The following is a 5,788-nucleotide window of genomic DNA, read 5'->3' as shown; positions in this document are numbered from 1 at the left end:
CGGTCCCACTGCTAACTAAGAGGGGCTGACCTGGAGTCTGTGGAGTCTCCGTGGAGTCTCCGTGGGCCTGGGAGGCCGTGCCACTGCAGTCTGACAGGTGACCTTCAGGAAGAGTCTATTGCTCTGCAGCTACAGAAAGACCTCAGCCTCAAATGTCACCATCTGCAGAGACCAGCGGACGAGGGCCAAAGAGAGAACCTCAGGCCTTCGTTGGATATACCCCCGACGGGATGTGGAGGTGTGGAACCCTTGGGAACCTGGCTTTGGGGGAGTGGGCGGGGTGCGTGGGTTTGGGTGACCGGCACAGGGGAGTGTGAGTCTCAGCACGGCCAACTCTTCTTGTCTGGGTGTCACAGAGAATAATAGCAGGGGACCTCTGAGGCACTGCCCCTCACCCTCCAAGGGGCAGAGGTGCCTGCTGCCCGGTCAGGGAGCGGCGACACACCCAGCTGAGGGAAGGCCACTTTGGTGTGGCTTGCCGTGCCTCTGTGGGACTTTTGCTGGGTGGGTTAGCGGTCTTGGGTGGTGGGCACACACCAGCTGGGATCAGAGACGTTTGTAAGGAGTCCAACCTGGACACCTGTGCCCTCTGCCCCTCCCTCTGGACTCCAGTGCCTCTCCAGGAAGTCCACAGAACCTTGACCTCTTTCAGGAAGCAGCCGCCTCTGCCAAAGGAATCGGGGTAGGTGGGCGAAGGAGGGGAGCCAAGGCTGGGTATCCATGGGCCTTGTGGAGCCCTGGATGTCCTCTCTCCTGAGAAGCCTGATGGTCCTTCTCCATCGCTCCCCAGTAGGCCTCACTGCGACAGAAAGTCATTGTGGGCAGGAGGGCGGAGGGGCATATCAGCCCCCAGGGGAGGCGAGGCTCTTAGGTGGGGAAAATACAAGCCTGGAACATGCAACTGTGCCCAAAAGTAAAGGAATGTACAGTGACTGATTCGGTGGCATGTCAAGCACACAAGAGCCAATTCGAAAGGGTTCCCACTGCCAAATCAAGGTAATGATAATAACGGAATATAATCCACTGAGTAAAATAGGTACAGGGCCTAACAGCAATGACACACCAGATTTTGGTCTCTAAGTATCATTCTCCAACAAAAGGAACCAGGACCAATAAAAGGAACCAGGGTGGGCTTCCCTGGTGGCACAGTGGTTAAGAATCCGCCTGCCAATGCAGGGGACACGGGTTCAAGCCCTGGCCCGGGCAGATCCCACATGCTGCAGAGCAACTAAGCCCGTGCGCCACAACTACTGAAGCCCGCGCGCCGTGCTCCGCCATAAGAGAAGCCACTGCAATGAGAAGCCCGCGCGCCGCAATGAAGACCCAACGCAGCCAAAAATAAAATTTATTTAAAAAAAAAAAAAAAAGGAACCAGGGTTCCTCGGAGACCCACTTAACCACTTCTTTGGGTTTTCATCTACCTATATGTAAAAATCTGCATGTTTTCCTCCTGTTTAAAAAGAAAAGAAAAAATTTTTTTTTAATTAATCGCTGTGCACGAGCTTTCTCTAGTTGCGGCGACCGGGGGCTAGTCTTCGTTGCGGTGTGCGGGGCTTCTCATTGCGGTGGCTTCTCTTGTTGCAGAGCACGGGCTCTAGGCGCGCGGGCTCAGTAGTTGTGGCTCGTGGGCTCTAGAGCGCAGGCTCAGTAGTCGCGACGCACGGGCGTAGTTGCTCCGCGGCACGTGGGGATCTGCCCCGGCCAGGGCTCGAACCCGTGTCCCCCGCATTGGCAGGCGGATTCTTAATCACTGCACCCCCAGGGAGGTGCCCCCCTCCTGTTTTACAGCCATTAATACTCAGGCCCTGCCAGAGACCCTCAAAGGGTAAAAAGTAAAGTTTTTGCCTCCCCTACAGCTTCAGTCAGCAGAAGCCGTAGATGAAGAGAAGGGGGCAGGTATGTGCGAAAAACAAGGTGCTTTACACTTGACTTGCATTTTTCTGCTATCTGTAAAAATAATCACATTCTCCTAATGTAATAAGGAACTGAAAGAGGCTAGGTTGGAAGCTGATGGCGTGGCCTGGTGCGCCCTCTCCCAGGGCTCAGGGACTCTGGCCTCTGTTTGGGTTTTTGGTTCTGTCCGTAGTAGCTCTCACCCTAGGACTCAAGCAAATGGTGTTCAGAGACATTGCTGATGAAGCTGAACAGGGAGTGTTCGGTGGTTTTTCTGTATGAAGGCCACGGTATTTTTCATCTTTCCTGGACTCTGAACCTTCTGGAGAACAGTTTCCATTCTGTTTTTTGTTTTGAAGCCTGTGCTCAACAAGTTACATATATAGATACGTAGGCGCGTGTGTTTATGTAGATGCAAGTATGTAGACATATAAACATATACATACACACATGTATATCTAGGAGTTTTTTCGCGAAGCCCCGCCGGCTTGGGGAATCTCAGTTTCTGCTCCAGGGATTGAACCCAGGGGGCCGTGGGTGAAAAGCACGGGGTCCTAACCACGGACAAGCAGGGAATTGCCTCCGTACTTCATTTTTTAAAATTTCACTTAATAAACTAAGTGTTTGTATAATAATACTGCGCCAGTTCGAGGTGGCTTGTTTTTCGTTATACGTTTATCCACAGAATGCCGAATAAAAAGTTCAATGTCCCCTATAGGTAACTTTCAGTTACTTTATATACAGCATTCCATACTCAATGAACCCCGTACTCCTCCTGACTTGCCCTTGCCCAACCTTTCTCCAGAGCTTTGTTCTCTGTGTCTGTGGCTCTACTGCTATTACCGTAAGTCAACTTACGTACACTGTTTTCGGGATTCTATACGTACCCCGCTATATATAGTGTTTGTTGTCAGCTGATTTTGTTAGTATTGATACCCCCCGGTTTCACTCACGCTAGCGCAAAAACGGCAGTATTTTTTGCAGACACTGCTTCCGAAGCGTTGACCGCTGCATTTCCCGCGGCTCGGCAATGCGGACGTTGTTGATAAACTGCTACACGGAACATAAAACCGAGGAACGACTTGACCACAGAAGAACAAAACACGGTTGTGAGAGAAATAAAACAAGGCTCGTTAGAAGTTCAGTGCACACGACAACAAACATGCTAGGAACTCCCCAACGCAGCAGAACACCAAATGAGCGATTAGCTGCGAACAGCAACCACCCGGCGAACACACAGAAGGAAACCTCAGCGCACCGTAACGCACACACAGACACACGTGATGATGAAAACACAGCTCCAGAAGTCCGCTACAGAAATTGTTTTCTACTTTTTCACCAAATCAAACACCAGGGGAAAGCGCGAACGCAGTCCCCCACTACCACAAATTATGCAGTCGAGTTTCCCACATTTGGGGAAATCGCAGGGGTCAGCACATCCGGAGTGCAATGGATAAGCCTCGCCCTGGGAAAACCACCTTCGTGATCATGGTATCTCCCCTGCCAGGTAAGTATGAGTCACCAGTCTCCCCCTCATCCCTCACCCTCGCGATCGCCCACCTCTTCACGCATGCTCACTTCCCTCACGCCCTCTCCGTGCCCTCCGCCCCTGCATGCCCCTCGCTCCGACTTCGCCCACCCCGGGAACAACCTCGCGAGTCCTCGGCTGTCCACACGCAGGACGCGGAAGCCCAGCCGGTGTGAGACCAGCAGCCTCTGCGCGCCTCCCTATCTGCATACGCCACGTCCCTCTCCGGAAGTCCCGCGCCTCTAATCTTTCCCCAAGCCCGCTGAGGAGAGCTGGGAGAACGCAGGAGGGATCTGCTCAGAGTCTTCGACTTAGAATGAACATTAGGTTCTTGTTTAAAGTTAGATTGAGGGGTTTCACTTTTCGCACCGTCTATGTCTAACCTTTTCCCCATTGGGAAATCGCTATGTTTGGGGGCAGTTAGCCCTCGGGCGGCTTTCTAGTCTGTTACGTTCTCTTTGCCTTGTGTGGCCTCGAGGAGCTTAGGGCAGGTTTCCCAGACCTCCAGGTTTCTCTAGATAGGACGCATTGACGATGTTAAGTGAAAAAAATAAAGTGCCCGCATATATGTAGTATGCTACCCTTTGTCTATGAGAAAAGTGAAAAAAAAGAAAATTATACGCCGTCTGTCAAAAAGAAACCCAGGAGTGTTAAACCAGAACTGATGAAATTGCCTGTATGGGTGAGTGCAAGGAGAGAGTGACAGTTTTCTGAGCGTACCTTTCTATGTAATTATTTGGGGAACTCTGTTAACATTTCGGATATGTTTTCAAAACACAGGGGGAGGGACTTCCCTCAGGGTCCAACGGGAAACGCACTTCCAATGCAGGGGGCCGGGGTTCGGTCCCTGGTCACGGAACCACACCCTGCATGCGTGCCGCAACTAAGGGTTCACATGCCGCAACTAAAGATCCCACAGGCCACAACTAAAGATCCCACGTGCCGCAACTAAGACCCGGCACAGCCAAAATCAAGGAAGGAAGGGGGAAGGAAAGAAAGAAAAACTGCTGCTTAAAAAAAAAAAAAAAAAAAAAAAAAAAATACAGTGGGAGGACTTCCCTGGTGGCGCGATGGTTAAGAATCCTCCCGCCAATGCAGGGGACACGGGTTCGTGCCCCGGTCCGGGAGGATCCCACATGCCGCGGAGCGGCTGGGCCTGTGAGCCACGGCCGCTGGGCCTGCGCGTCCGGAGCCTGTGCTCCGCAGCGGGAGAGGCCACAACAGTGAGAGGCCCGCGTACCGGGAGGGGGCGGGGGTGGAAAGCACACTTGAATGTAATTATGAGGAAATACAGGACAACCTAAAAACCAAGGATACTCTACAAAATAACTGGCCTGTAATTTTTTTAAATGCCTGCATAATGAAATAAAACGATGGGCCTGGGGATTATTTCAGATTAAAATGGGTTAAAGAGACAGGATACAGAATGCAACATGTGATTTTGAATTTTCCTTTGCTATAAAGGACATTCCTGAGACAATTGATAGAAATGGAATAATGTTTATAGAGTAAATAATAATATTGCATCCATGTTAATTTCTTGATTTTTATAATTATCCTGGGGTTAGATAAGAAGATGCTCTATTTTTAGGAAACACACACTAAGAAAGGAAACTTCCTGAGACAACCAGTAATCAAAAAAAGGGTGCTTGGGACTTCCCTGGCGGTCCAGTGGTGTGGTTAAGCCTCCCCGCTTCCACTGCAGCTGGGCGTGGGTTCCATCCCTGGTTGGGGAACTTAAGATCCCGCATGCCCCACGGCGCAGCCAAAAAAGAAAAAAAGGGTGCTACAATACGTTTCCTCTGATCTTTTCGCAGTTAGGACCTCAGGAAACCTTCCCTGACCCTATAGTCTCCAGTCCTGTGTCTAGCCTCGCTTTGCTCCGTAGCACCGACCACAGTAGTATAATGCAGCACAAGGTCCACTGGAAGTCGACACACAATAGTTGAATCGTTTTGTTCACGTCTGGGGAGGATCCACTTGATCTCGAGAAAGAATCTTCACGTATGGAAGAGGAAAAGACAAACCCGGGCGGCTGAAAGAGGCAGCCTAGTCCCTCAGGACGAGAACGTGACATTTCCGTGCACTCGATTTTCGGAAACCGTTCAACACCCGTTCCCGGCCCACACATCTACCCCTTGCAGGAACGCTTTGCCCCGATAGTCTCTGTTCGTTTTTCTTTGCTGTTGCAAGATTCGATTACTACATAATCTGAACGAAAGATCATGGATGAGGACTAAAACAACTTCATGTTAAACTGATGACGAAACTCTGATCTTACTATTTAACATTTGATTGACATTGTGTTCCGTGTCATTTTCACTGAAAGGAAGGTGAGACCACACTCGAGCTCCGACCTGCTCCTGA

This window comes from Mesoplodon bidens (assembly GCF_964165515.1).
Source record: "Mesoplodon bidens genome assembly, chromosome: 3".
Classification (NCBI taxonomy): domain Eukaryota; kingdom Metazoa; phylum Chordata; class Mammalia; order Artiodactyla; family Ziphiidae; genus Mesoplodon; species Mesoplodon bidens.
This window is presented reverse-complemented; position numbering follows the sequence as displayed.